This window comes from Bubalus bubalis, chromosome 21 (genome assembly GCF_019923935.1).
Source record: "Bubalus bubalis isolate 160015118507 breed Murrah chromosome 21, NDDB_SH_1, whole genome shotgun sequence".
NCBI classification, from domain to species: Eukaryota; Metazoa; Chordata; class Mammalia; order Artiodactyla; family Bovidae; genus Bubalus; species Bubalus bubalis.
Genome location: NC_059177.1, coordinates 43442900 through 43453987, shown reverse-complemented (window position 1 = coordinate 43453987; position 11088 = coordinate 43442900).

Below are 11088 nucleotides of genomic sequence, written 5' to 3'. Positions count from 1 at the left end.
GTTTACTGCCTTGTTGAGTGTTTCCGGGCCACACACAGCACAGAAAGGGGAACAGAGGAGTAGGCTGGTAAACTCCTGAAGCTAAAAGTCTGAGGAAACCAAACTTTAAGGCAGAGAGGAAAGAGCACAGAAAAAAACCTTGTACACAAAGAGATCTGCAGAGGGCTCCCCAAAGAACTCATATGCATATAAGCCAAATACCCAAAGCCAAAGAGGTGACTCATCAAATGATTTAAGAAAACACTCCCTGTTCCCATCAGCCAGATTAAAAAACACACACACAATTCATGGGATGGTGAGTAGAGCACTCAAGGTCTCTCAGTAGTGAAGAAGAATTAGTTCTATACTGAACACTACTTCAAACCTACCTAACAAGTCATAAAAGACCTGAAAGGACCAATTGTTTCCAAATAGCTTAACTGCATGTGTACTCAGTTGAATCTGACTCTGATACCATGGACCATAGCCCACCAGGCTCTGTCCCTGGGGTTTTCCAGGCAAGAATACTGGGGTGAATTGGTATTTCCTACTCGAGGATCTTCCCGACCCAGGGATCGAATCTGCGTCTCCTGTATCTCCTGCATTGATAGATGGATTTTTCACTACTGAGCCACCTGGGAAGCTTAACTGCATCCTAGAGCAAAGCTCAAAAAATTCATAAGAACACAAAAATATCGACATCCAACAAAGTAAAATTCTGGCATCTAACCTAAGATTATTCAGCATACAAAAAAGCAGAGAAACATGACCCATAATAATGAGGCAGTTCATCAGAATGAACTCAACTAACAGAGATGTTATCTTAAGTACAGAAACAGAAGACAAAAGAAAGACATAAATCAAGCTTCCAGAAATCAAAACTACAACATCCGAGATGAAAAATATACTAGATAGAGTTAACAGCAGGTTTTCAGTTCAGTTCAGTCGCTCAGTCGTGTCTGACTCTTTGCAACCCCTTGAACTGAAGCACGCCAGGCCTCCCTGTCCATCACCAACTCCCAGAGTCCACCCAAACCCATGTCCATTGAGTCGTGATGCCATCCAACCATCTCATCCTCTGTCGTCCCCTTCTCCTCCTGCCCTCAATCTTTACCAGCATCAGGGTCTTTTCAAATGAGTCAGCTCTTTGCATCAGGTGGCCAAAGTATTGGAGTTTCAGCCTCAGCATCAGTCCTTCCAATGAACACCCAGGACTGATCTCCTTTAGAATGGACTGGTTGGATCTCCTTGCAGTCCAAGGGACTCTCAAGAGTCTTCTCCAACACCACAGTTCAAAAGCATCAATTCTTCTGTGCTCAACTCTCACATCCATACATGACCACTGGAAAAACCATAGCCTTGACTAGACAGACCTTTGTTGACAAAGTAATGTCTCTGCTTTTTAATATGCTGTCGAGGTTGGTCATAACTTTCCTTCCAAGGAGTAAGCGTCTTTTAATTTCATGGCTGCAGTCAGCATCTGCAATGATTTTGGAGCCCAGAAAAATAAAGTCAGCCACTGTTTCCACTGTTTCCCCATCTATTTACCATGAAGTGATGGGCCCGGATGCCAGACAATATAAAAGAGAAAACTAACTTAAAGGCATAGAAATATGAAAGTATCCAAAATGAAACACAGAGAAAGAAGAGTAAAACAAAACATAAGCATCAGTGAACTATGATAACCTCAAACAGACTAATACATGAATAACTGAAGTTCCTGAAAGATGGGAAGGGACAGAAAAAATACTTGAAGAAATAGTGGCCAAAAGTTTTCCACATTTGATTACAACTATAAAACCACATGAGCCATGCTATGTAGGGCCACCCAAGATGGACAGATCATGGTGGAGAGTTCTGACAATATGTGGTCCACTGGAGAAGGAAATGGCAAACCACTTCAGTATTCTTGCCTCGAGAATCCCATGAACAATATGAAAAGGCAAAAAGATGACACCATAAGATGAGCCCCCCAGGTCGGTAGGTGTCCAGTAGGCTACTAGGGAAGAGTGGAGAAATAGCTCCAGAAAGAAGGAAGAGGCTGGTCCAAAGTAGAAATGACTCTTGGTTGTGGATACGTCTACTGGTGAAAGTAAAGTCCAATGCTGTAAAGAATAATACTGCATAGGAACCTGGAATGTTAGGTCCATGGATCAAGATAAATTGGATGTGGTCAAGCAGGAGATGGCAAAAGTGAACATCAACATCTTAGTTCATAGCAATCAATGAACTAAAATGGACAGAAATGGGCAAATTTAATTCAGATGACCATTATATCTAGTACTGTGGGCAAGAGTCCCTTAGAAGAAATGGAGTAGCCCTCAGAGTCAACAAGAGTCCGAAATGCAGTACTTGGATGCAATCTCAAAACAACAGAATGATCTCAGTTTGCTTCCAAGGCAAACCATTCAACAAACAGATGGGGGGAAAATGGAAACAGTAACAGTAACAGATTTTATTTTATTGTGCTCCAAAATCACTGTGGATAGTGACTGCAGCCAAGAAATTAAAAGACACTTGCTCCTTGGAGGGAAAGCTATGACAAACCTAGACAGCATATTAAAAAGCAGAGACATCACTTTGCTGACAAAGGTCTGTCTAGTCAAAGCTATGCTTTTTCCAGTAGTCATGCACAGATATGATAGCTGGACAACAGAGAAGACTGAGCACCAAAGAATTGATGTTTTTGACTTGTAGTGCTGGAAAAGACTTGAGAATCCCTTGGACAGCAAGGAGATCCAACCAGTCAATGCTAAAGGAAATCAACCCTAAATATTCACTGGAAGGACTGATGCTGAAGCTGACGCTCCAATACTTTGGACACCTGATGTGAAGAGCCAACTCTCTGGAAAAAGACTCTGATGCTGGGAAAGACTGAGCGCAAGAAAAGGGGGCGACAGAGGATGAGACAATTGAATGGCATCACTGCTCAATGGACATGAATTTGAGCAAACTCTAGCAGACAGTGAAGGAAAGAGAAGCCTGACGTACTACAGTTCATGGGATTGAAAATAGTCCGACACAGCTTAGTGACTGAACAACAACAAATAAAACCACATATTCAGGAAGTTCCATTGATCCTGCATAAGAAGTCTGAATAAAACTACATCAAAGCAAAAGCAGCCAAGGAAAAAGACTTATTAACTACATAGAAACAAAGATAAAGATGATATATTTCTCAGGACATCCTTGGCAGTCCACTGATTAAGACTCTGAGCTTCCAGGACTTCTCTAGTGGTACAGTAGATAAGAAGCTGCCTGCCAATGCAGGGACATGGGTTCAATACCTGGTCTGAGAAGATTATATATGCTATGGAATAATTATGCTACTGAGCTTGTGAGCTGCAACTACTGAAGCCTGAGTGCCTAGAGCCTGTGCTCCACAAGAAAAGCCAACACAATGAGAAGCCTGTGCACAGCAATAAAGAGTAGCCCACACTTACCACAACAAGAGAAAGCCCACACAAAGCAACGAAGACCCGATGCAGCCAAATAAATAAATAAATGAAAAAGACTGAGCTTCCAATGTAGAGAGTGGGGATTTGATTTCTGGTCAGGGAACTAAGATCCCACATTCTACACGGTGCAGACAAAATTTTTTAATTAATTAAAAAAATTTAAAAGATGACATATTTCTCACTGGAGATAATGCAAGCAGGAAGACAGTAGAGAAACATTTTAAAATAATGGAAGGGAAAAAAGGACAACCTAGAAATCTGTATCGAGCAAAAAAAAAAAAAAATCATTACAAAAGATGGTAAAATAAATATATTTTCAGATATAAATCTGCACTACAAGGAATGTTAAAGAAAGTTCTTCAGGCAAAAGGAAAATGATACCATAAATATCTACAAAAAAAGGCCTACACAAATATATACCATAAATATCTACACAAGGCATAAAGAGCACCAGAAAAGGTTAAGTGTAACAGCATATACATAAGAACGTTTTGTCTTACTATTAACACTTAAAAAAAAAAAGAACTATTTAAAAAAAAATAACAATAAGGCATTGGGATATTTGTAACATGTACAAAAATAAAATTCATGAAGAGTAATATCACAAAGGCTGGAAAGAGCCAAACAGAAGTATACTATTACAATAGTCTTATCCTATATGTGACGTAGCGTAATATCACTTGAGGGGAGACTCATAAGTTACAAATGCATACTGTAAACATTTTTTTTTGGCTTTGCAGGATCTTTGTTGCTGCGCTCAGGGTTTCTCTAGTTGCTGCGAGTACAGACCCCTTTTCATTGTGTTGTGGGAGCTTCTCGTTGTGGAGGCTTCTCTTGTTGCAGAGCATGGGCTATAGGACTCACGGGCTTCAGCAGTTGCAGCTTGCAGGCTCAGGAGTTGTGACTCGTGGGCTCTAAAGCACAGGCTCATTAGTTATGGCACATGGGGTTAGTTGCTTCAAGACAGGTGGGATCTTCCCTGACCACAGATTAAACCCATTACCTCTGCATTGGCAGGCACATTCTTGACCACTGGACCACCAGGGAAGCCCCAATAGTATAAATCTTAAAGCAACTACACTGAAATAAAAATAAAAAGAGTTATATCTAATAATCCCACAAAAAAGATAAAATGAGGTAATAAGTAGTCCATTAATTCAAAAGCCATTTCCTTCTCCAATGCATGAAAGTGAAAAGTGAAAGTGAAGTCGCTCAGTCGTGTCCGACTCTAGCGACCCCATGGACTGCAGCCCACCAGGCTCCTCCGTCCACGGGACTTTCCAGGCAAAAGTACTGGAGTGGGGTGCCATTGCCTTCTCTGTAATTCAAAAGAAGAAAAAAAGGAGAACAAGAGCAGATAAGACAAATAGAAAACAAATAGCAAGATAATAGATTCAAATGTAACCATAGCAATAATTGATAATTATAAATGCTATAATTATACCAACTAAAAAAATAAAATTTGTGAAATTGGATGAAACAGCAAGAACTAGGGAATTCTCTGGCAGTCCAGGGTTTAGGACCTGGTGCTTTCACTACAGTTGCCCCAGGTTTAATCCCTGGTCAGGTAACTAAGATTCCACAAGGTGTGCAACATGGCCAGGAAAAAAAAAAACCAAGAGCTATATTTACCTACAAAAGTATTTTAAATATAAAAACACAGGTAGGTTAAAAGTATGGAAAAGATATATCATGCTAACATTAGTCATAGGAAACCTGGAATTCTATTAATATCAGACTAGACATGTGAGCAGAGTATACACAAATCTAACAATTATGATCAAGATCTTTCTATAGCCTTCTCTTAATAATTGACAGAACAAGAAGGCAGAAAATCAACAACATGAACTACACTATCAACAAACTTGACCTAACTGACATTTATATAACACTCCACCCAAGAACAGCAACATACACATTGTTCTCAAGTGTACCTGGAACATTTACAAAGATAAACTGTATTCTGGGCCATAAAACAAACCTTAAATTTTCATATCATACCAAGTATATTCTCAGACCACATTAAATGACATCTGAAACGAAGAAGAAAGAGATTTTCAAAAGATTTATAAATATGTAAATGAAGGAAATAACACAAATAGGCCTTCCCTGATGGTCCAGTTGCTGAGACTCCATACTCCGAATGCAGGGGGCCCAGGTTCCATCATCCCTGGTAATGGAACTAAATCCCACACGACGCATCTAAGAACTTACACGTCACAACTAAAAAAGATTCTGTGTGCTAGAACTAAGACCTGGCACAGCCAAATAAATAGTTCTTTAAAAAAGGAACTATAATAATGCTTCTAAATAACCCATGGAAGTCCTAAAGGAAATTATAAGGTATTTTGAACTGAATGAACATAAATACAGAACATAACCAGAATTTATGGGATGCCATTAAAGCAGTACTTAGGGGAAAATGTATAGCACTAAAAACCTATGTTAGAGAAAAGGTCTCAGATCAGTGACCTCAGCTTCTACTTTGAGAAACTGAAAAAAAGAAGAGCAAATTAAAACCAAAGTGAGAAGAAGAAAGGAAAGACAAAAGTAAGAATCAATGAAATGGAAAACAGAAAAACAGAGAAAATCAATATAACCAAAATCGACTTTTAAAGAAGATGAATAAAATTAATAAGCCTCCAATATCAGGAATGAGAAAGTTTACATCATTACAGTTTCTACAGATATTAAAAGACTAACAAGGAAATACTATGAACAATTTTACACCCATAAATACCACCACTTAGATGAAAAGGACGCAGCTCTTGAAAGACACAGAAAACCAGTGCATACTCAAGAAATAGATAATGTTAATAGCTTTGTATCTATTTTTTAAAAATTTAAACTGTAAACACCCTCTCACAAACCATCCTTTAATGAAGAAATGATACCATCTTGACACAAACTCAACTCATTCTAAGGCATGATACCAAAACCAGACAGACATTACAAGAAGACTATAATCCAATACCCATCATGAACACAGATGCAAAAACTTTAAAGAAAAATTTAGCAAATCAAATCCAAAACTGTATTAAGAGGATAACATATCAAGGCCAATTGGGGCTGAATCCCAGAAATACAGTTGGTTTAACATTCAAAAGTCATTCTGTGTTAACATATAAATCATATTCACAAACTGAAGACAAAACCCAAGTGAAATGATATGATCACCTTGATAGTTCAGAAAAAACATTTAACAAAATATAAAGTCCATTCCTGATAAAAATTCAGCAAACTAGGAACAGAAGACTTCATCAACTTCATAAAGGACATCTACAAAAAACCTACAGCTAATATCACACCTAATAATAAAAGTCTGAATGCTTTCTTTTGAGATTAGGAATAAGAAAGATGTCTAGTCTCATAAACATTACTCAACATTCTACTGGAGGTTCCAGTCAGTGTGTCAGGCAAGAATACTAAACAGAAGCCATTCAGATGGGAAAGGGGAAGTAAAACATTCTTTATTCACAGACAGCATGATCTCCTATGTTAAGAATATGATGGAGGGCTTCCATGGTGGTTCAATGATAAAGAATCCACCTGCTAATGCTGGAGATACGGGTTTGATCCCTGATCCGGGAAGATACCACATGCCTCAGAGCAACTAAGCCCATGTGCCACAGCTATTGGGCCGGTGCTCTAAAGCCTGGTAGCTGCAACTACCGAGCCCACGCATCCCAGAGCCCACGCTCTGCAACGAGAAACCACCGCAGCAAGCCCACACACCACACCTAGATAGCAGCTCCCACTAGCAGCAACCAGAGAAAAGCCTGTGCAGCAATGAAGACCCAGCACAACCAAAAATAAATAAAAATTTGAAGAAAGAATATGATGGACCATGCCAAAATAAAGCTACTAGAATTAATGAGTTTAGTAAGGTTGTGAGATATAACATCAATATACAAGTATATGTTAGAATTCTGAGCTGGGACTTTTTAGGGAAAGGTTAAAAATTGAATTTTATAAAATGACATCATTTACAACAATATCAAAAATACAACAGGCTTATGGTTAAGTCTGACAGGAGATGTGAAAGATTTGTACCTTGAAAACAACAAAACATTGCTAAGAAATTAGAGAAGACACAAATAAATGGAGACATGTATTTTGTCCATAGATCAGAGGACATTAAGAATTTACCCAGAGATTTAATACAATCCCTATCAAAATTCCAGCAGGAATTTGTGTAGAAATTCATAAATTTCTGCTTCTTCAAAAGACACTGTTGTGAAAATGAAAAAAAAGTCAAAAGCTGTAGAAAAATTTTATAGGCCACATATATGAAAAGTAACTTCTATCAAGAATTTTGAGAGAACTCAAAATTCAACCACTAGAAATTAAACAACTCAGTCTTCAAAAAGAGCAAAGATTCTTAACAGATACTTTATCGAAGAACAGATATAGATGACTAATGGAAAGCACATGGAAAGATGTTCAACAGCACAGGTCTTTAGGGAAATGAAACTTACAATCCCAATAAAACAACAGTATAAGTCATTAGAATTGCTAAATCTAAAAGTGCTGGGCATACCAGGTGTTGAGTAGGATGTGCAAAAACTGGAACTCTTATATACAATTGGTGGAAACAAATTAGTACAACCACTCTAGAAAACAGTTTGGCAATTTCTTGAAAAGTTAAACATGCACCCACGATTGATTCAGCTTCCAAGGTATTTACCCAAGAGAAAAGGATATATATGTCCATACAAAGACTTGTCTTTGAGTGTTCACAGGAGTTTAACTTGTCAGAGATAAAAACTAGAAAGGACCCAAATGTCCACCAATAGCTGAGTGGATAAGAATTTTGTATTACAGTCATAAAATGGAATACTACTTAACAATAAAAACAAAACAATCACCGATTGAAACATGTAATATGAGTGAATCTCAATTATGATGAGAGAGGGAAGTGAGATCACTCTGCGCACTGCGAGCCACTTTTCCTGCCACAGCCGCTCACTCCCCTCCCTTGTCAGGAGGGCCTGTGAGTGGATCACTGTCTGCAGTAGTGATGAAACAGCTGAAGATGCTGATAGATCAGAGCCTCAGCAGCTTGGCAGCCTCGGGGCCCTTGACCTTACTTATCCCTAGGCATAACTTCCAAAGAAGTGCCAGTTCAGGGACATTCACACAGCAGGCAAATTTACTGGGGCTGGGGCTGCCACAGTTGGGGTGGCTGGGATTAGGACTTTGTTTGGGAGCCTCATCATTGGTTATTCCAGGAACTCTTCCCTGATGCAATAGCTCTTCTTCTATGCTATTCTGGGAGGCCATGGGACTTCTTTTTCCTGGTGACAGTCTTTTCCATCTTCTTGGACATGCTAAGGAGTCCTCTCTTTCTCCCATGTCTAATCTGACCTGTATAATCCTTTTCCTACACATCCCCAGTGAGCCTGGGGAAAGGGGCTGATTCAGGGTTTAACAGAGGGGAGACAAATAAATAGTATCTTAAGATGTTAGGGAAAAAAAAAAGCCAGATCAAAAAAAGAGGTATAGACCATGTGTAAAACGCTAGAAAACACACACCAATCTACAGTGACAGAGCACAGATCAGTGATTGTTTGGGAAGGGAGACAGGATGGAGTGCAAAGAAGCATAAGGAAATCTGAGGTGGGGGTGAACAGATATGTTCCCATCATCATTGTGCTGATGGTTCTATGGGTGTATTCAAATGTCAAAACATCAAATTGTACACTGTGTTTAGTTTACTGTACATCAATTATACCTCAATAAAGCTGTTTAAAAAATTTTTTTCTGGGTTCTATCACCAGAGCCTTTGGCTGTAAAATATTTACCCATTTCGTTCAATCAAAATCAATCATTTCATAGGTAACTAATGAGAATCTACCATATAGCACAGGAAACTCTACTTAATACTATGCTGTGACCTAAATGGGAAGGAAACCCAAAAAAGAGGATGTTTGTATATGTACAGCTGATTCACTATGCTGTACAGTAGAAACTGACAACATTGTAAAGCACCATACTCCAATAAAAACTAATACCAAAAAAATCAATCATTTCAATAGCTTCCTTCACTCACTTAATAGAAATATGGTAACTCCAGAATATAAAGTTACTATTTTTCAAAAGCATCTCAATATAGAAGCAATTTATACTACAAAGTATTCATCCTGGTGGATATGGAAAAATATAAGAAACAGTAAAAAAGATAAGGGACTCATGAAGTTTAGCTTTCTAATGGCTAAGCAGAAATGGTATGATGACTAAGACAAGAACATACAATGAAGAAAAGACAGTCTTCTTCAGTAAGTGGTGCTGGGGAAACCAGACAGTTACATGTGAAAGAATGAAATTAGAACATTCTCTAACATCACACACAAAAATAAACTCATAATGGATTAAAGATATAAGACCAGATACTTTAAACTCTTAGAGGAAAATATCTGATGTAAATCACAGCAAGATTTTTTTTAATCCACCTCCTACAGTAATGAAGATTAAAAAAATAAATAAATGAGACTTAATTAAATTTAAGAGCTTTTGTACAGCAAAGGAAATCATAAACAAAATGAAAAGACAACCCACAGAATGGGAGAAAATATTTGCAAAGAAGCAACTGACAAGGGATTAATCTCCAAAATACACAAACGGCTCACACAGCTCACTATCAAAAAAGCAAACAACCGAATCAAAAAATCGGTAGATGACCTAAGTAGACATTTGTCCAAAGACATAGAGATGGCCCAAAAAGCACATGAAAAGATGTTCAACATCACTAATTATTAGAGAAATGCAAATCAAAATTACAATGAGCTATCACTTCACACTGGTCAGAATGGCTATCATCAAAAAGTCTACAAACAATAAATTCTGAAGAGGGTGTGGAGAAAAGGGAACTCTCTTACACGGTTGGTAGAATGTAAATTGGTACAACCACTATGGAGAACAGTATGGAGCTTTCTTACACTAGAAATACAGCTACCATATGATCCTGCAATACAATGCCTGGGCATATACCCAGAGAGAACTATAATTCTGAAAGATACATGGACCCCAAGAGTCATTACAGCACTATTTAAAATAGCCAGGATATGGAAGCAACCTAAATGTCCACTGATGGATGAATGCATAAAGAAGATGTGGGACATACCTTCTTTCAAAGATTACTGGAATATTACTCAGCCATAAAAACGAATGATATAATGCCATTTGCAGCAACATGGATGGACCTAGAAACTGTCATACTGAGTGAAGTTAGAGAAAGACAAATATCATATGGTATCACTTACATGTGGAATCTAAAAAAAGATGGTACAAATGAACTTATTTACAAAACAGAAATAGAGTCACAGATATAAGAAACAAACTTGTGGTTACTAAAGGAGAAAGGGGAGGGGAGGGATGAATTGGGAGACTGGGATTGAATATACACAATACTATATATAAAACAGATAACCAATAAGAACCTACTGTACAGCACAGGGAACGCTACTCAATATTCTGTAATGCCCTATATAGGAAAGCAATCTGTAAAAGAGTGGATATGTATATATGTATAACTAATACACTTTGCTGTACAGCAGAAACTAACACAATACTGTAAATCAACTACACTCCAATAAAAAGTAATTTAAAAAAATACACAAAAGAACCCAAGCCTAGTGATGACATTAGCAAA